This window comes from Scatophagus argus, chromosome 2 (assembly GCF_020382885.2).
Source record: "Scatophagus argus isolate fScaArg1 chromosome 2, fScaArg1.pri, whole genome shotgun sequence".
Lineage (NCBI taxonomy): Eukaryota > Metazoa > Chordata > Actinopteri > Scatophagidae > Scatophagus > Scatophagus argus.
Genome location: NC_058494.1, coordinates 17,895,088 through 17,917,003, shown reverse-complemented (window position 1 = coordinate 17,917,003; position 21,916 = coordinate 17,895,088). Strand labels below are relative to the sequence as shown.

The 21,916-nt window shown below is 39.6% G+C and overlaps 1 long non-coding RNA gene across 2 annotated transcripts in view; it reads left to right on the top strand.

Annotated features, from left to right (window-relative positions):
- LOC124073180 overlaps window positions 1-21,916 on the top strand; it is a 101,706-nt gene that overhangs the window by 41,227 nt on the left and 38,563 nt on the right. For both annotated transcript variants that reach the window (XR_006845655.1, XR_006845654.1), the window contains exon 2: window positions 18,651-18,811. This is a non-coding gene — a long non-coding RNA (uncharacterized LOC124073180). The remainder of the gene's footprint in view (window positions 1-18,650; window positions 18,812-21,916) is intronic.

Genomic DNA, 21,916 nt, shown 5'->3' with positions numbered 1-21,916 from the left:
CATTGCTGAAACCTCTCATGGGCAGAAATATTCCGACTTTCTCTTGTACATTATAAACTCTTATATTGTATTTTTCTCAGAGTAGCATGGATTAATCAACTATTGTAATCAGTAACTTTGAATAGTATTTTCACAACATTGTTTTATCTGTTACACACACACTGCACTATACACCCAATATGGGTACTGACATTCAACGTATTTTTGTGTGAGTAACCAGTAGTATGTATCTTTTCAGATGCAAGAAATATACTGCTCCTGTGGTAATCCTACTGTTTCAAACTCTCTGTGTTTATTTGTCTGATATGATTACAGTAATTATTTATAGGCACATAACTTTTGACGTATACCGACATTGTGAGGGGAAAAAACAATAATGGAGTAAGAGATGATTTAGTTTGGATGCAAGACTGAAATTGCTTTTGTTACCTTGGAAACCACAATACAGTGTAGCAGGCAGCAATACCTTAAATGGGCCAGATGGGTAGTCATGGTAAGGTCAGTAATAGCGTATCACTTCCTCTGACGTCAGTATGATTCACTTTACTTCACACTACATTTTGCACAGGCAAGGTCAGAGAAAGAATAACTAATTGAGTTATCCTTTCTGTGCTCTTTGCAGGTTGGTATTAATAGATATAGAAACAGCCCTCTAACGGTGTTTTGGAGAGGTGTTGGTATGACAAGTCTGAATTAGATTGGACATGAGCTGACACATTCACAAATTGGCACAGACCAGTCCTTCCTTTGCTTGAAATTGACCACTATAATAGATTTTTATACCTACACCTTTTGGTTGAAGGTTTTACACAAGCAAAGTACCTTTCCCCAATGTGGAGTAAGCACTTGCGTCAGATGAACTGAGGTGGAGTGTGTTAGGTGCATATATGGTAATGCTTCATTGATAAAAAATCTTTCTCGCTGTGAGATAAGACTGCTGTACACCAGAGTTAAGCAAATAGGCCAAATGTGGCCCTCCAGCAAAAAACGTTTGACTCTTGCAACTGTTGTATACCTGACGAGGACCTTTGGTGGTTGTGTGTATTGTGACTCTTGATGAGGTACAAGTAGTGTAATGATGTTATTAGCTCTGCAAAACCTTTGGACTTTTGACCGAGTAGAACCCCCCCTCCCCCAAATTTAGGGAATGCTATATGCTATAGTTCACAACCCATTCTAGGTAAAGGTTTAGAATAAGATGATGAAAAGGGCATGTATATTCACGCAATTGGTCAGGTAACGATAAACAAAAACATGATATCGAAAGGGTTGAAATGCTGCCTCGTAAGTCTCAATTTAAAAGTGAATGATGTGAAAATCTCTGTCAATTGCAAAGCACAACAGAATAAACTTTATAGAAAATCAATTGGAAAAAATGAAAATGAGTGAAATAAACTGACTGGGTTGTTTGTTTTTCATTAATCCAGTGAAGTGAATTAAATACCTGAAAAGTCAAGATACCCCATTACATTGATGCAAGAATCCTTATAAAAATTTATATAAGCTATAAGCTACCACAATATAAAGGGTAGCATATGGTGTCCCACATCAGAAAATGCAATAGCATGATATATGACAATAATGACTGTGCCTTATGTAAATGACACCAGCCTTGAGTGAATAAACAAACCACAAATCACCACCGAATTACACAGAGCAGAAAACTGTTCAACAAAACCTTTTTTTCACATCTGGTCACACCTAAATCTATAATGTTCAACCAGCTACTAGAAAGACAAGTGGCCGTGATATCACCCGTAATTTGTTAAAGGGACGTTTTCAAGCCTAGAGTTTTGATCTACTGTTCGAGACCACCTTGTTGAACTGTTTGGAGCCAGGAAACCACATTTGGCTGATGGGTGGCCATAGTAATAAGCTATCTCCATGATCAATGTGATAGACAAGGCAATCAAGGTGACACCACCTCCAATCAAACGCCACTTTGGATCCTTTACAGCCTCTTAATTTAGCAATGATTTTCAGGATTGACAGCAAAACACACATTAGAGGAGGTGACACTGGCTATCGAGACCCTAAAACCAAGTGAAAAGGAAATAATTGAATTTGTATTTCCAGAGAGATGTTGGGAGTTTTCCCCTTGACCTGACAATTGAGTCAGTTTTTTGGAATCACTATGTTGCCATTAGAAAAACTGCATCTTATAGCTCTTAGACATTGGCTTCAGGATTATGATGGTTGCCTCTTGGAAAAGTCCTCTTATCAAAAGACGTTTTAACGGCAGGAGGCTGTTGGGAGTCTGTGGCTGTGCAGGCCCACCATGTCGATCAAGGTCCCAGGTCAGGACATGGATTTGCTGAGAATCTGGCTAAGGGAAGTAGCAGGAGTCAAAGTAGGAGGAGTAGCAGTGACAACTTGAGATACTTGGGCTCAACTCTATACATCGCCCTGGCATTGGAACAAAATCCTTGTCCCCTACTTACAAGTTGATCTGCTTCAGAGGAAGCAAGGCCAGAGGAGCTTCCTCTCACTGCCGCCATGTTCGAGTTTTCACCGAGGAATGGGAGGATACTGTCCATATGACTGTGTTCTGTGGAGAGGAAGTGTTTCTTTACATATCAAACTGCAGTTCTGAGCATCCTGATGGAGACTCTGGATGATGTTGTGCTGTCCTGGTTGACATGCGTCTCTAGTGTGTAATGAAGTAACAGTGCCAGTGGACTACCAGATAGCGGTGGTAGTTCTAATTTTTCAACAGGGGAACTGTATCAGTGCTACGGCTAATAATTATTTTCATTATCAGTCCATTGAGCCCACAGTCTGAAACCCAAACATGTTTAGTTACAATGATGTACAAATGGGAAAAACAGTAAATGTCCACAACTGACAAGCTGCTTCTGAGGGATGTTTTGGCTTTTTTTTTTTCTTGAAAAACAGCTTAAAATGATTAATTGATTATCAGTTATGGCTATTCAGTTCTTGCTAATCAGCTATTTTATTAAATCAAGTGTTCATTTCAGCTCTAAAGATTGGATGGCGTTCTCCAGTGATTGGGGTATTCCATTGCTCAGTAATAAGCAACAGACACACAGATACAAGGTCAGGGAAACACTCTTGACTCTGTTAATGCCATCAGGGGGGTTGGTTTATGACATTTGCTGTGTATTTGAGTGAAAACCTATTTGCACTTTTAGACCAAGTTTTACACTGGGGAAAAGCTCTCAACTTATATAATGATAATAATAGAATTTGGCATTCAAAGAAAGCACAACACCCACAGGACAATCACATCATTTTAGTGCTGCTGTGTGTACCTTTCTGTTATATTTTTGTCTTGTAGTGTGTGTATTGTTCCACTGTAATTATCAAGCCACTTTACTGCGTCAAAGTCTCTCTCTTCTCTCTTTGAGGCTGGGAAAGCCAACCATTCTTCACCAAACTGTGTTATTTTTCTCTGTTAAGACTTACATCAACATAATCTTTCCTCCTGTTGTCACACTCCTGTGCACAGACAGTACAGTTTTGAGCTATGTGAATACCAGCCCAAGAGATACTGATCCATTCTGTTTCCTCCAAAACCAATTTGTGCTCAAACTGCAGAGTTTCTGTGTTGATAGATTTTGATCCTCCGCCAGCATTTTCACAACACAAATATTTAATGAAAATACATCACTGGACATTTCCATCCATCAGAAAGCAGGATTTATAATAAGAGTAATAACACAGGTATACATTACAGTATGATCGAAAGAGCTAGAAACGTATGGACATAGTGCTTTCTTTAAAATTATTCTGCAAGTGAGTTAACTTGTGAACTGTTATTTTACTCAAACCCTCTGAGCCATGAATGAAAGTAAAGGAGTGTGATCATTCATGTAGCGAGTCTTCCTCACAGGAGCTGATGGGATCTTATCTATAGTAGCTTCCTGACTGTAGCTGAGATAGCAGCGCTCCTGGCAGTGCCCTCAGATAACTGCAGCTACGGAGCTCTCGCAGACACACAGCTGCTTAAATGCTGCTGCAACATAAAGCACCACTGGCTGCACGACTATGAACATTAGTGATGGTTGGGGGTGGTAGATATAAAGGATATGACGAGCGAGCAGATGAGGAAAGAGATGAAGATAAAGTACGGAAACAATAAGGGCTCTATTTTTGGTGCATGGTGGGGTAACTGGGTCACTGAAGTAGCAGTTTTGTCTGTTATTTCTCTTGCCTGTGCATGTTTGGTATATTGGTGACTTGTGGACTGTGCAGGGTTGTCGCCAGGATTTTAGAAAAGCTGTGAAAAAACCCAAAGCAAAACCGAAAAAGATTCTCTCTCTGACATTGAAAAGAATCAGGAAATTCACAGTCTGTATGAACAGGAGGAACAATTACAACAAACAGCTCTCTAAGTGTACATATTTGACATGCAGGTGCTGTAGTTGTGAAAAATATATATTTGTCTCTTTAAAAGTGAACATAGGTTCATATCTGTCAAACTCTTCTAAAACTACAGCATTGCACCAACACATACGCACAAATTCAATATCACAAAAACTCCAGCCAACTCTGTTAATGCTTGTTGCTTCCCACTGCTAAATAAATAAATAAAAGAATAGTCTAATTATTTAATTGCTATTTGCACTGATGTTGCAGCTCAAGTTAAATTAACCTGAAGTTAATATCCAGCCAAACATGATGATTAATTCCCTCGAGGAAGAATCCTGGGCCATTTACTATAATGAGCCCATTGTGCAGCTATCATGAAACGTGCTAAATCAGCAAAGTCAGCACCTGTTCTGTTTGTCTGACACTTTAACTGTGCTCAGGAAGGACTCCAAAGCTGCTTCGTCATTTCATTGTTAACAAACCCAGACAAGTGATTGGCAGACAGGTCCAATTAGAGGCACAACCGACTGACACAAGCGCAGGTCATCAAATTCTCATTTGGACTTCCAGTTGTCAAATAGTCCCATTGATCCAGGAGCTGAGGTATCTATTGAAAGCTGATGACTACTGTCCAAGCCAAGAGAGACTGGATGGGTTCAATTAATGATGCATCTTGGGAGGTTGACATGATTAGTTGTGGTACTGAAGAAAGCCCTGTGGTTTTGTTATACTGTGCAGATTTTTCTATGTGTTGCAGAGGGAAAGAGGGGGCTCACTCTGAGTCTTCATATCATTTTTACTTATTTAAATAAGGTATTTAGTATGAATGATGCAACTGTTTTTGTAATCTAACATGTTAAATAACAGGCATTTTAAGTTTATTTTAAGTTTTTATTAGTGTTTTTTTCCCAAATAGTAAATTTCATAGGTGTTTTGATTATGTTCACTAATAATATTTGTTCCAGTCCAAGTAATATGTTTTTGTGCCCCACAGTTAAGTACAAAGTGGGCTACAATAAAGATTATTGCTTTGATTCACTATGGAAAAATAAAACATGTCCTGTCTCATGACGCTCTCAACTCTTAAAGTCGTTTTAAAGTCAAAATCTAATTCTCTCGCTACCCGTAAGCAAGTGCTATTAATAAATGATCATGTAACCATCAATTGTACTTTAGGTGCTATGAAGAAATATTGTATTGAGCAGATATTGAAGGGAAAACAAAGGTAACGCATAGTGAGTATTATTGGCTTTCTTTAAAGACGTATTTTCTGTTGTAGATAGTATATAAATGTAATTTTTCGGAGACCTTAGAAAAAGTCACAGATTAGGTGTGAAGAAATAGAACAGAGACATTAGAACCAACAGGGTGACTACCAACACAAGAAAAAAATAAGGGGAAAGTTCTCTGGCTGTAAATTTTCTGTGAAACTAAATCCACTGAGGCTGTTTCATCTCAAAGTCTATAAATGAGAACACTACATTTGACTGAAGGGTGACACTGTTGCGCCTGCTGTGGATTGTCAGTCCTCTGGTGGATGAAATAAGAAAAAAACCCACTGATATTCTAAAATTAATATTCAAAGTTTCCATTTCATTGAATTCTGATGAGCACCGCTCCACAGTAAATTGGTTTGACGAGGATCAACTCTTTGTTTCATGTTAATGACTGATATGAGCAAAATCATTTAAGCTAATCATATTTATTCCCCTTTAGCTGCAGCCTTGTCATCCTAACAATTAGTCAGATGCTCTGAAATCGCTGATGCGATTCTATCTGTGTGAGAGTGTGTGTATACTCGTATGCATGTGCACATATGAGGTATTCTTCGTCCTTTCCAGGTCAGCAAAACCGTGACGACAATACAAAAACCTCACTGCTTCCACTTTCAGCTTAATTAAATCAAAATTAGTAAACCAGTTTGATGTATTACACGTAAACAAGATTTTGAAACTCTTGAAGACAGAAAAACCACAAATTAATAAATCACTTGGCACCAGTATGAGTTTTAAAGGTTCTCTTATAGATCAGCCACCGGTTGTCAGCTGATATTTTTTGATTTCTGTAAAGGAAGGGCCAATCAGACAAGTACACAGCACATTTCCTCAACACTTGAACTGTGTCTTAAATCTGTTCACAGTCAACTTTTTCATTTTAAAAAAAATCTATTTCTTTTAGTCGAATCAAAGTAAATACAGTTATTTATTTCCTCACCAACACAACATTCTGATTGTGATCATCACTGGCCACTGCTGTTTCTACTTATCAGTGGTTGACCCCAGAAAACCTGATCGAAGCACCTTTGATGAGTTTCTGGATTATAGTTTTACATTAATTTTATATCAGTAAATAAACAGCAATTCATTAGCGAGTTTGAAAGCCATTAGCTTTACTTGAGTGAATATCAATAATTTCAAACCTGTTGACTGTATACAAGATCTTTTTCATACTGTAGAAGATTGTTTTAATATTTGTTGTGGAGTTTCTGTAACCAAACATAAGCCTCTAATTTTTCTATCTTTGTCTTACCATAACAATCCAAACAAATCAAACAAGCTATAAGATGTATAGTTCTTCAGTGAGCAACAATAAAAGCAGCAAAAAAGTATAAATGAACAATCAATAAGCATATCATTAAAACTGAAGATGTGAGAGAGAAAGCCTGCTGCGATGAGAGCCATATTGATTCTTAAGAGTTAGGGCCAGATCTTATTTCTAAGATGAATCAGCAGCAAGAAGAAAGGAAAAGTTGAATTTTTTTTTTGTTTGTTACAAGCCCTGCAGCAGAATTTTCCATTAGACAGGAGCACAAACTCTCACTGGGGTCAAAGTCTTGGCACGCTGTAGTCCACAGGACGAGATGAAAGCATCGATAACCCTCTTAAAGTCTGTAAAGGACAGGCAAGATGTTATTCAGAGATGTTCGCCAGCTTCAGGAGAGACGACTGAAGCTCTTGACCCGATCCGTGAAACAGTGTTTGGAGATGGTGAGATTACTACGTCTGGCCAACAGGCTGCTGATCCTTTGTTGTGTTGGTAGAATTTGGTGGATTGCACAGAACAAACTCAAATCCTGTGTCTGTTGTCTGTTAAAGTTATTCAGGAGAATTAGTGGTACTAGTATCCCATCCAATGCTTATTTATTTTGGGCAACTGCGGAGCTGCCGTTACTGATATTTGAGTACTCACAACAAACAGCACTCTAATGCTCACTTACCACAAAAACTATACTATTTTACTTTTTTGGCCTACCCATATACTCATCTATTTGTTATTTTATTCACACGTTTTCTCTTCCAGATCATTTTACTCAATTTAGCAGCCACTTCCCTAAAGTGTTTTGTGAATCCCAATTTCTGTCATCAGAAGTTCAGAAAGGACATGTATCTAACATCACCACTAGGCCTGCCTGCTAAAAACTGATGATTCAAATCATCAGTTGAGTAGGCCCAAATTTAGAATTGAAGGTTTTACTGTGATTATAAAATTATTGCTTCCCTGAAATACAACCCCATTTCCACAGACGAAGTTGGGACACTGCCATAAGACGTAAATAAAACCAAAATGCAGTCACTTGGTAACGGAACTGTGCATTTCCCTGTTTCAAAAACAAATGTCAGTCATGACCACTTGGTTATTAGTGTAACCATGATGGCGAAAAGTCCACTAACCTGAAGGAAGTAGTCATTTTAATCCAAACCAAGATGGTTCTGGAACTTTAACTATTTATTTTACCCCAAACCATGATCCTCTAAACCTGACCAAGTCATTTTTGCACATAAAACTAGCCAAACCTTAACCATTGGTTGTCACAAAAATAGCTTTTTCGTTCTTCAGCGGTCATTTGTAATGGCTTTAGAGGGGACAAACAAATGACATCGACATACCAAGAGGGGCATCAGATCAGAAAAAGCTTCCATGTGTCTAAAGGGCATGAACAAACACTGTGTTTTGCTTGTAATTTGCTCATTTCTGCTCCCTGATCTGATCGTGTCAGCCCTTCTGCTGAATGCAATCAAAGTCTGCTCATGATTCAGACTCTGGCCATGCTTCTAGCATTTTCACCACTTTGGCTGACAGAGCTGTCGGGCACCACTCAGGAAAGACCAGGACCAGGAACTGTGACCACAACATACCCTTTTTGCACCACAAATATTCAAAGCATTTGGCCCAAACTTGCAACTAAAATTCAACTTAGATTTGGGTAAGTTGAATTTTACTTTACTATGCCTGTTCATTCTGATTCAGTGTCAGCTGAAATGACCTCATAGCATCTATTCTCAGGTTTAAAATAATGCTAATGAATCAACATGCAAAACACTGAGGTTGTTCTTTAGTCAAGGTACTGTACCTTTGAAGGCATGACAAAAATGGAAAAACATTATTTCATTTGTACGTTGGTGAGGGCATACTAATGTAAGAAATGAAGCTTGACATAGCCAGCACTTTACTTTGAGCCAGCACCCTCTGGCATCTAAATAAGATGGAAAATCAGTGTACTCATAGTATCTGTTTTTTGACTGTGGGCCAACAACAAAAGGAAAAATTTAAACACAGCCCCTGGATACTGATGGATGACTCCAATGAATAAGCTCATTTGAAATAATCACCACGTTCCCACTTGTCGCCTCCAACACCTCACTGGACAGATAAATTGTTTCTGTCCTGTTTACCATAGCTCCTTATTCTCTGCCAATTATGACAGCTATCTCTTTTATTTTAACTTTTTGTATTGCAACTTTTCACTTTGTTGAAGAAGTAACATTTTTACTGGCTATGCTTAAGAGTTAAAAAGAACTATGCCTGGAGAGTTTCACGGACTACCTTCGTTCACAAAGCAACATTTTGCAAAACTCCCCAGTGGATAAAAGATCAAGACATGAAAGATAAGATGATCTGTTTGAAAATACGCCATTGCAGGACTTGCATGGATTTGAATTTAAATTTCTACTTTGGCAAATCCTCTTCATTTCATGGTTCTCCACAGACCTGTGAGAGTGTAAAAATGATTAAAATGTTGGAGGTATTTGTGACATTCTTTGTGTAGCTGAGAAATAAGGCTTCCTGTCCCAGCTCTGTAAAGTGGACAAGCAACTCTATTTACATATTAATTATTATTTTGCCTGAAGTCAGGGAGATTTTTGGTTAGAGAAAGAAGAGATGCAACAACAGAGTTTTATTATGTACGCCTCATATCTGATGTAAATGTCTGTTTACAACCGGAGCGGTCAGATTAAGACAGATTGTCCCGTTTTTGTGTTGATGCCTTGTGCTTTGTGGTTATTTTGTTGGAACCAGATTTTTTTTTCTCATCTGCTCCTGTTTGGCAATTTCACAGCTCACTGTAACAGCCTGTGACAAACTAGGTGGGAGAGCTCACTAGAGAGGATTCCCAGTGCTTGCTCTGAGATGCAGTGCAATCGTGGTTTTAAAACTTGCATCTCTCCCATTGTCTGCTCACATCACATCATAACGTGGGCGCTCATGGCCGCAGGTGATCCAGGAACCGTGTAAACATCACATAATCTCGCAGGTGTTTTGTGCCAGCTTGCTTCACTTGAGCATAACCATTTCAACATTTACATTCAAATCTAAAGTTGTAACAAGAATGCATTTAATGCCAGTGAGTGGTTCAGCTACGTGATGAGATAATGTTTTTTGTTGTTTTGTTTTTTTCTTTTTTTTTACAAATGTGCGTCTGTAACTGTCTGCGTACTGCTGTAATGTCATAATGGTTGATGAAATCCATGAAGACAACAGGAACAGATGTGTATTTTTGTACGCGTGAAAATGCACCAAGTTTCATCCAATTTACATAAGCAGTTCTACTCAAACAGCACCTAAGTAGACATAAAAATGCCTGTGGTTTGGAAATTGTTGCCAAGAACTCACTCTCATGCACGATGTACTTCCTCTTTCTGGGAAGAGGAATCTGGATCATGGACTGTGACATCCTGGTGACCCTTTGAAATTTTACATGGCTCCATGACATACGGTAAAACGCCTTAAAGTTCCTTTTTCCACCCTCTTCCAGTGAATCACTAAATTCCTTTCCAATTACCTTTTCTTGATGATCCTCACTGTGTATCTTCATAACTAACTGCTGGTTTGTCAGTTGTCTCCTAGCAGACACACTTCCCAAGCTTAGCATTAGAATCCCTGTGTGGCTGCCTTAAAATTATGATGGGACCCACTGAGTCTGATTTTGAAGACAGAACAGCAGATTTTAGTAATTTAGTTTTATTTATTTTGTGCAAAATATGTTTTCTCCCACTGATATGAAATATCACCAAAATAATTTTCTGGCAGGAACAAGTCAGTTGCACCTTGTGGAAACCAATCATTTGACCACTGAACAAAGTTGTATCATCATGAGGTCATCATGCTCATTGACTTCCACCATAGTACTCTTGATATACATCATTACGCATGAAGGATATGGTGTAAAATTGAAAGCCCCAGCCTCTCTTGCTGATTTTTGTTCCTCATAAATCAACTCCAGCTACTCCATCTTTTGACCTTTACTTCTGTGGCAGAGCCTCTGGTAAAGAAATTATAGAGCACCCTATCAACAGCACCCAACAATTTGAACTGTGATCTGACAGAGTCAGTATCGGGTCTGTTAGCCTTCACAGGCCCTCGACTCTCAGGGCATCAATGAAAAGGTTCAATCTACTCACACAGTAAAAGGTAGCACGTCCTGCCACAAAACGTGGAGAATAGCATCTAAAAGTTAGAGTGTAACTTTTAATAACAGTTTAATAACTTAGTGGCAAAGACTCACAAAGAGTTATGAAACTTCATTCTTTCCTCTTCATGACAGAGCTCCATAACTCCATTCACTGTTGAAGCCATTCATTTTTCTATCTGTGCATCGACCTATGAAGCCATTCTGTTTGGTTGAAGCCTGCATTGCCACTTGATACGCGCATCTTTTAAGGCAGGTGATAACAGTAATTGAAATTGAGCGGTATTGCCCAGCACTCCCACTATAATTGACTCGATACACCTCACAGCAAACACGCTCACGCAGTTCGCAGCAGACGTCTTGGATCGCAATTTCAAATCCATCTCATTTCAGTCAGTCAGACAGTCACACATCAAAGCAGCTGAGTGTGTCATGTTTGTACTTACAGCATACAAAATCCTCTCCAAAGCTGTCTTTAGTGTTGAAAGAGATGCCCTCATACATGAAAGGCGTTACTCAGTTTGCGTTAAGAGGAACATTAAGCACTGTAGGTCAGACAAACTTTACAGAAAACAACTGTAAAATTAGAGATGAAATCATTAAAGGATATACATAAAAAGGTGACTTTCATGTTTTCTGGCTGCAGTCCAAACCTGTCTAAAGTTAGTATTTAAAGAAGTGTTTGGAGAGAAAATGTTAATTTAATTCAGGAAGCTTCTTTGAAGACGAGCCTGTTGACAAAGAGTGAGATTACATTTGCATAAATGATTAAAATCTTTCCACAGATTCTTCACTAAAACCTTAATATTAAGGCCACACCTGAGTGAATCTTATATTTCTTTAATTAATAAAAAAGTGCATAAACTCCATCGTGCTGTATTATACAGGTTTGGTTTAGCGGGTGGAGAAACTCGTTATAACTCACTTTTCACGGTCACTGCATAGACATGTACAAGAGTTTGCATCAGTTGTACTTGCATCTGAAGTGAGTAGAAGGAGTTACTTATTACTCATAGAGATTTAGATCAACAGCAGAGTGTATTTCTCAGCTTCTCTGTAAAAGAGCATTAAAGCATTTAAGGTATTTTGCAGTTACATTAAAATGGACTGTGCTAATGGTTGGTGTGAAGGCCACATTTGGACAGTTTATAGATAAGTTATCTCAGTAAATCAGTGCAGTTAAAGTCAACATTAAAACTCAAGGCGGTCTATCCAGGCACAAATGCTATTTATTATCTCTTGTTTAATTACACGTTCTCCCTATGAAGTGAGGACTTTTCTGGATAAAAGCAGAAGGAACGTGTTGTTGTAAATCTTACTAAATTGCTTATTAGTTTAACCTGCTGTTGCTGTGGGTTTCTTTTCTTATTCGCTCACTCTCTCGCTCCTGCTTTTATGCATTTTGTCTGTGTTTGTACTTGTTTGCCTCTTTGCACAATTCATAACATATGTGCATGACAGATTAACTGAAATCTGAAGATATACGGTTTGCTTGTCAGTTTTGCTTATAATGGGTGGTGGATTGAATAATGGGTGGGAGGTGTTGACCTCTTGAATGTGGATTCACAGCTTCTTGCGTCCCCCCCCAGTGCAAATGTATAATGCATATGAAGTGCGTGTGTCTTAATGATATTCCATCTGCGTGGGCATAACAAAATAGAAATAAGAACACCCTTCAGTTAGTGGAGGTGGGAAGCACGGCCCTTCATAAACTGACAACAAATTGATGTAGACCGTGCTGTGTAGAAGTGTGTCCATCTGGTGCTTATCAAACCAACTTTAGCTTTGTGGAATTTCACCAGATTGTGACTGAAGATTTCCTTTTATCCTCACAAACACACTGTGGTGAGCTGCTCTGATTAATTACTGCAAGGCACCCGAAAAATGAAATTGATCCATCAATCCCTTGCTGAGCTGAAGATTCTTTGGCCCGTCTCATCTTATTATTAAAGTTACTAGATGGCAGTTTAAACAATAACTTCGTCTGTTAAATGTGTGGGCTTTGATGTGGGGTGGACAACCACTGCTGGCTTCATAATCCTAAAATTATATTTCATAAAGATGTAATAATTTCCTCTGATGTTATGAGGGGGCCTACTTTTTCAGGCCAGGCTTTTGTGTTTATAGCAGAAATATTAATCAGTGACTGATTAATTAACTGATTCCTGTATCTTTTTGGAAAGTGTAAATTCTCAGATGATGGGATCAGTTTCAGGCAAATACAAGCAATCCAGCCTCTCACCTCCAGTTTTCTTCTTCTGTTCTGCTCTACAACACCACCACATGCTGTCAAAGAAGAAATTTAGCTCTCACCTCACCGCAGTCTTCAGACCCCCATAATGACAGTGTGAAAAAAGCAGCATAATTAGCTTGCTTTTCTGGTCTATTAGTGAGCTGTACTTGCAGGAAGCCTGACTTCTATGCTGCTAATGCCATAAAGTTGTTAACATTTGTCTAAAATCAGACTAGAAGTAGGCTGGAAAGTTGTATTTTTCTGTAACAGCATTCCCATCATAAGTACAGATGTTTTGCCATAGCAGAGACCATAGGTGCCCCCCTTCCTCTCAGGTGTTCTTTGTGCAATTAGTCTGTAATTCAATCAATCCTTTCCTTCTTTCTTTCCAATTCGGGCTTTAGGTGTTTCAGAAGAAGTATGAAGTTATTTCACCATGAAACTCAAAATATAAACACTATGAGGTGATCTGTCCTCTGACAGGACATCCTAAACTTTAGTTGAGGACATCACACAGCGTTAGAAAAGTCCAATTTTGCAAACATGATAAAACACAGCATGAGCCTCTTAATATTTTATAGAGTTATATTTGTGAAAAAAAAGGTGCATTTGTTCCTGTTTGCAGCGTGTTGTCCTTCAGTGTCCTTTACTGTTCTCTGTTAGAAGTCTCCAAGAACACACACAACACACACACACACACACACACAGCGCGCTGCTGGAGAGGAATGCTGATCTTCTGCGTGAGCAGAGATGGTTATGCAATGGTCTCACCGCAGCAGGTGCGACACACTGACAGTGGCGTGTTGTGAGGAGGGAGAGGCGGACAGCCAGGGCTATTTTTAAAGCCACTATCGGAGTCATCAGTAAGGTCGACTCGGATGTAACCTCGTTCCGTGTGCCTGCTGGCTTCTAGGAGAGCTTTTTAAGTTTTTTTTTACATTTATTATTATCATTACAGTTTTTTGCACTGATGTGGTTTTAGTGGTGAGCTTGCTGAAAATAAATGCATGCACTGGTAGATGAATATTTGGAAAAAAAAAAAACTGCACTGCGATGAAGAGGGTCACAACAGTCAGAGATGAAGCACTTAAGTTCTAAGTGGTGCTCAGAAGAGAAGGACAAGATTAAATTGGCTACAATACTGCTCTGCAGACATTATATCTTGAGGATGCCACATAACAAACACTGAAGGACCATTTGTTCTAGCTGTACTGTCTCCCCAGCAGGATCATTTGGTGTATTAAGACAATCATCTGTATGTGTTGCATTTATCCATCTTCTATCACCATAGCCAAAAGCAAAACGTCTCACTGAGTTATGAGATTGAAACTTTCCTATTGTACAACAGAGCAGCTGATTCACTACTGTTAAGAACCAGTAGCGACTGTGAATACTCAGCATGGAGTAACATGATAAGTTACTCAGTGGGTGTAGCTATGCACCATTGGCTCCTCTATCTGAGCCCATCTTTGGTTAATCTAGCCTCGGTTACCTCATACACTACGAGCAGGCAGCTGTGGCTACGGACCCACTCCTTTACACCCAGCACCAAATTCAATTAACTGCTCGACTGGAAAATGAGTGTTTAGGGAAATAAAGCAAAGAACAAGGAGGCAAAGAAACAGGGGCATTACTGAGGATGATGTGGTTGTGCACATTTGTTATGATTTGCTGGAGCAAGTAAACTGGCAGAGTAAATGTTTTTGAAACAGGAGGTGTTCGGGGCTTTGAGTTATCATGTGAAAAGCTACAGAACAACAGAACAGAGTTCAGTGGAAATAACTGCGATATGTGATATGTTGCCAAACTTGTAAGAAAACAACAAAATAACTGACAAAGAGATTAAAACAATGGGATGAAAAAGTGTGTCTAGTCAGTGCCTCTAGGCAGCAGCATGTCCGGTTTAATTTCTGTCATTAGGATGTTGTGAATTTAGGAGCATTGCCAGACAAAAAGAGAACATTATGAGTAACACAAATGAATCACCAGAAGGGAAACAACATGCTGTTTCCTAGATATGATGTTCTCTTTCATCCACAATGTAGGTGTCTAATACTATTATCTGTCTCAGCTCATTGAACAAAAATATCGAGATTTAGATTCATATTGGACTTGGGTGACGCCTAGACTGAAATTCTTTACAAGTTGTCCGTGTCGCCAACATGATGCCACTGGCTGAGGTGCTGCCAGTCCTTACATGTATCTGAGTAAGTTTAACTGCTAACAAAATATCCCAGTAAGATCAAATTTAAATCATTGTGTTGGTTATTTGCAATTGGGCAACGGTGGCTAACACAAACAACTACTGATTTGAAGAAGAAGCCACGGGCTGGGCACGAATCTGGCGTGACGTTAGAAGGCAACAGGTGGCGTGTGTGCATGTGTGGTTTGTTAAAATTGGTAAAACTGAAAGACATTATTGTCTGTATGGGAGCATTACCGTCTTACTGTCTTGGAGAAAGCTCAGTGATCAGTGATGTTTCAGTGACATTTCAAAAGGCGGTATCACAAGCACCACATCAACCATTTGAAAAACAGACATGGAGAAGTCGACAATTACTTGAAAGGCAATTAAAGCATGACAGACTAAGAAGGCTTTTGAAGGTTTTTAAGAAAAAAAAAATCATATGAAAAAGGTTATATTAAAGCTTGTTATTAAAGCCAAATGAACACTAGATTTTGTGGAAGGATTACATGCATAGCTTCACTGGACTCTATGGGTCTCTTAAGCTCTGACCACACCCAAACATCACAGCTGGGTGTGGTTTGGTGAGTCCCGTTGTGACCACACCCAGCTATAGTGCTATAGTGCCACCATAACTAACATATTTGATACACTCCCTTAATTCATCTCATCAGTTTCTCTTTGCTGCGTACTGTGCAAGGTGCTTCATTATCAGATCGCGAGGTAACAACAACACCTGTGCAATATCAACCACGCTTCATCTCACACTGCACACACAAATCTTTTAAAAGCAGATTAAAAGTTATTGAGACCCCTAACATTTGCCAAATGTTTAAAGTATGAATTTTTAACAGTGTGTCGCTATGTTGTTTACAATTTGACAAATCTACAATATGAAAACCATGCTCTTTTGGCTGCTGACAGATCTCAGTCTGACTGTACTGTACGGTGTTGTCTGTTCACATGTATATCTGAATAATATATTGGTATTTTTTTAGAGCTGTTTTCATTATCAGTTCATCAGATTATTTTCTAATTTTTCTATTTAATTATTTTCTATCCTGTAAGATGCATCTATACAATATCAGAAATTAGTGAAAGATATTGTGTCTTTGTCTGGCCAACCCTCTTAAACCTAACTAACTTAACCATCTCATAAGACAAAGACAAACAGCAAATGCTGACAACTGAGACAACTGGGATGAGGGAGTGAAATTTCTCCTTCAACTTAGCTGATTAATCAGTTAGAAATTAGTTTCATGGCTTGACTAGTTGTTTCCCTGTTGCAGGGGTAAAAAGTATGCATGACTGATCCACTTTTATAAACTCATTCCCACTTCAGAGCAGTTTAACACACAGGACTGCCCTAGAGCTATTAATTAAAGGACACACCTCAGAGACAGTAAACAAGCTCTGTCCTGACAATGCAAGTGATGTACCTTACCACTGCAGGAAACAGTCGAACACATCAGTGGCTTCAGGTGCTTCACTCTCTTCCTGTATCTTTCAGCAGGTTTTATCTCATGGAGAGGTGGTAATGAAACAGGAGTGAAGTCGTTTAGAGAATAGCTGTTGATAGTAACACTGAAAGCCGACACTGTGGCACGGTTCCTCTGAGGGTTGTCTGACAGTCACAACAAGCTGGGGACAAAAAGTTGTAAAGGATGCTTATGTGCAGAAATCAAAACTGTTTCTCTCCTTTATTTTGCCTTCCCAATCTTGTGCTTTCCTCTCCTAAAACTCAGAGTTTGGAAGGGCAACCAACTGTGGGCTTTTCTTCGTAGCCTCGTGGGACGATAATGCCTCTATTTCATCTGAACACTTCAGAAAATCTGAAAATCTCCTTCTCTCTCTCCTTTCTCAGTTCGTCTCTCTCCCTTCTTTCTTATCTGTCTTATTGCCCTCATGGTTGACCAAAAGCAAATCTCCTGTTGGCAGAGGAGCCATCCTGGCTTGTCCCAAAGCAATTACGAGTCTGGCTATTTCTTACCCTCAGCTAAACATATCGCCGACTGATATTGCATGACTTCTTCCTCCTACCTCTTCTACCTGAAGATAACAGTGAGAAGTACACTCCTGTTTCGGTGAAATTGTCTGGGGAACTTGTCTAAGACTTTGTGTCTGAAGTTAAAGAAAACCTCCCTTTGACTGTGGTTTGAAATCAAGAGCCCTAACTAGCGGTCTGTGTGGACGATAAGAGGAAAATCAGACCGTGCTAATGATGCTAATAAACACTTAAATGTGCTGTTCATTTTCTGTGTTTCCATGTAGTTTTTCACGGTTGTATAAACACTTGAGTTACTGCATTGAAATCTTACAGTCAGACATCATAACGTTGAACCGAATGCTGCCACATGAACGTAAAGCCAACAGCAGCATAAACAGAAGTCAAAGGGTACTGTAATAAATATTGGTCATTTGGTCATCATCTCTACAAAAATGTTTGCTTCATGGCCTTCCTTATCACACCCTCCTTACTTCCTGTCGTCTTTTTTTGATGGCCATAAAGAAATTAAATGGCCCCCAAAAAACAGAATCTAAAGGCAGGTTGTATTGTGTCACAGCAGCATTCGTGACATTGTATAGCTGAGGCTAATCTGATAAAGTCTACATTTTATCTAATAAAGGGTGACATTGATGAGAGAATTTATTAGACGACCTCCAGGGTTGGTTAGACTAATTAGAACGGTAATAATAAACTTCATTTATATATCACAATTTACGCATACCAATTGCTTAGCATAAATACAGATAATAATAACATTTATCACAAAGTAATGATGGTAAAACAATGAAAATGAGTGAGAAGTGGGGGCGCCTGTCCCTCAAGTTCACGTTGGTCAGTTAAGTCAGAGTTCATCACCCCTGGTTATACCGTCTGACTCTCCCTTTGCTTCATGTCATTCCCTCCTGCATGCCATGGTACAAGCATTACAACTTTAATCACAATGTTCTTGTCACATTTGACGGAAACCAACACTTATGTAATGGAGACCTTTAATAAAAGGCACAACAGATATGGTGATGTTGAAATGGTTTATTTGATGTGGAATGTGGTTGAACGTCTTTTAACACAAACCAACAATGACAAACACTCAGTCTTCCCTGCTGTTCATGCAAACTGCGTATCAAATCTACATGAAGGTCAGCTGACGCCGCCTCTTTCCATTTTCTCTGCGACTAAACAAACACTGTGTTTTTCTTGCTACCAGGTGCTGACTTATTGTTCACAAAGACAGTTTTCCCCCGGGGGAGCAGGTCAGCCGCTGTGCCAAGCCTGAGAGCTGAAAATGGAGGTGACAGGATGTTGATGAGGAGGCCCGAAGCGTTACCTCCAACCGCCGTGCCCTGGAGTGCTCCGCTCTGCCAGCCGGTAATGAACCTGTGAAGCTCCTCTCCGTTCACCTGTCACCCAGTCACCCAGTCATTCTTCACCAACCACATTCTCACCCCAGAGAGAAACAGAAACAGACAAAAACATACAGAGCATTGAGCATTCAGTGTTAACCATCAGACATGTTGTTTATTTGCTGACAAACAACAACACATTTCACACCCTGCCTTAGTAAGTCTAACCGAGTGTATGAAGCGCATGAATTTAAAATACAAGGAAATATGGAGTCAGGAAAGGGCACAGAAAAGTTGAGTTGCTAAGAGGTGACGCATCGAAGTGAGAAAGCCGTGGAAGGATACAGCGGAAAAATAAGTCCAGGTGTGAGTTGATAGAGGTAGATGAGGTGTGTGTGTGCTCTTTCGTGTCATCCCTCTGGCTTCCTGTGCCCAGCAGACTGGATCTCTCTCTCTCTCCTTCCTCAGTCCCTCAAACCCACTGATGGAGAACATAACCTCGATATGTAAGCGGACAGAGCATTTTGACTCTCACTCCATCCCTCTACTTGAATATTCTCTCCCTCTCTCATTCCACTATTTGGTGAGCCATAAAACCTTAAATAATTCCCGTAGAGTAGCAAGAGGGAAGAGTTATTTTGGCTCCTACGGTTATGGAAGTAAAAGTCATTTCCTTGCATAGATAATGTTGGGTGGTTGGAAGTTGGATGTACTTGAAACTCACTTGGTTGAATCATTAGCAAAGAGGATGAGCAAATGTGAGGAAATATTCTTTTATTTCTGTTATAAAAAGTTAAAGTTACCAGCCTGTGTATATACAAACCAAAGGAGAGAGGAAAGGTATGACTCCAAGGCTTTCAAACAAGCCCTCCGGTCTGAACAGGCCACAGATAAGTGTTGTCTGTGACGTCCAAAATGACCCCTAAGCATTTCCAAACTGTGTGCCCCAATTCCTCTAGTGCAACAAAGCGCCTGTGAACTTTACTTGTGTGACTTTGACAAAACAACCTTAGCTTGAGGTCCGTTGTATTTACAAGTTCCAGAACTATCAGATCGGTCATGTGGTTGCAGGGGAAGTTTTGATCTATGTCTCTGTTTAAAGATGATCTTTGACGTTTTCCTCATGTGACATAGATACAGTTATATTTTTTTGCAGTGCATTTACAATGTCAACAAGAATTCCTTGCAGAAAGCAGATCATTTTAGGCCTTTCACCAAACTACCTTTTTTTTAAAAAAATGATTTTACGCACTTAAATAAAACCAGACAAAAGATCTCTCAAACCACTGGCCTGATGACATAAACCTGTAATATTGTTAAATTATCCAGGAGACTCATCATTAAATGTAAATTTACACTAGTTTATATTAGTTCTCCCAGCATCTCTACTCTTCTGTTTTTCTTTGTTACACTGACTGAGCACTGATCATCTTCATTTCTGCACTTTTCCCACTTTCTTTCTTTAGGATTTTAACACCAGACTCTCATATTTGCTGTATTAGTATCAAGGTCTGCTTGAAGCCACACTGTTTTATCAGCATGGTTGCTCCTGGCAGCATTTTAACGCACCATGAAGTGAATGATGAAGGTGTGTGCGCAGGAAGCAACTTCTGGCTCGGGCGGAAATATTTGCCTTTCCATAAAGCATTTTAGTCCAGACAAAGTGAAATGGAATATAAATTAACAAACACTCTGAGATGCAAAATCTGACCGAGAGGTGATTTAGTTTCATCTCAAGAACAGTCCAGTTCACAATTTGTGTGATTTACCACAGCACTATATCTGTACTCCATCAACTGGGATAATTGAAATGTATTTTAATTAAAGCATTCATCAATCAAAAGAAATCCACCCAATTGTAAAGTTGATGTATTACTATTGTGGTATATTAGTGTCTTTCACTGAGAATGTGTTGTAAATAATATTACGTCTTGTTATAAGTCCTGAAATGTTCTGACAGAATTTACATTAAATTCAGTTCAAATACTTGCTCTTGTCTTCATCAAGATTCATATGGACAGGGCTTGGCAATGCAAAAGTGTCGTTTAATTTATTGTGACTGCTTTATGAACAGCAAATGCAGACACATCTGTAGCAATGACAGGGACCCCAGCTCAGGGTCGCAGTGTCTCCCCATGGCAATATGTGGCACTAAAATGGAAAACAATACATGCACCGGGAGCCGGGCCAGGCGACGGCGGCGCTCACTGGAACCAAAGGTCGTTGTCTTTCAATAAATCAGTGGAGGCAATAGCAGGGATGATTGTATAGGCTGGCGGCCATAGTGGAGCTATTACTTATTCCCCTGTCAGTACACTGGGCCCAGTCATTGTGCTCAGGCCAGCAGCAGGTCACACAGTAGCAAGAGAGAGCTCCAAAGTATTCAGTAAAGCTCCTTCATGCACATGTGCAAAATGCATGCTTGAGTAAAAGTAGGAATAGGATAAAATGCCCATTACAACTGTGCATATTAGTAGCTGTGTGTGTGTTTGTGTGTGTGTGTGTGTGTGTGTGTGTGTGTGTGTGTGAGAGAGAGAGAGAGAGAGAGAGAGTCACGTCAGTTTGCTGCAGTTCCTCCTGACCTTATAAGGCCACAGCTAATCTGCAGTCAGCTTGTAGTGTCATTAGTCCTGTCATTTGTCACTCTCCTAGCAGCTCCTGCTTTCATGTATTCATCAATGACTGTCTAATAATAGCGCAGATGATTTGCAATCATAATGCAATTATGAGTCTGTATTGACGTGATTAAAATTTAATATTCCACTGCAGGACAAGGCTGCAAGTGGTTGTTTTAACAGTGTTGACAGCAGAGCAGAGAGAGTGTTGTTGTACCTCTGAATGGATGGAAGAAAAGAAGTGACGAGAGAAGGGAAATTAATGAAAGGGCAGATGCACAGATGAAGGGGGTATTAACCTACAAGTTGGGGGAGTTGTCTTCCCATATCGTGGCTCCCCATGCTCCCGCCCACTCTGTGTAAACTGTCCTTCACGAGGATCTGCACCACGAGGCTGTAAAGGCAAGGTCATTCCTGCTACGTCAGAATGATTCAGGACCAACAAAACGAAACACCCGAGCGGCCGAGAACTGAACTGAGAGGCAGAACATGATTTGTTTTACACTTGTCAATGC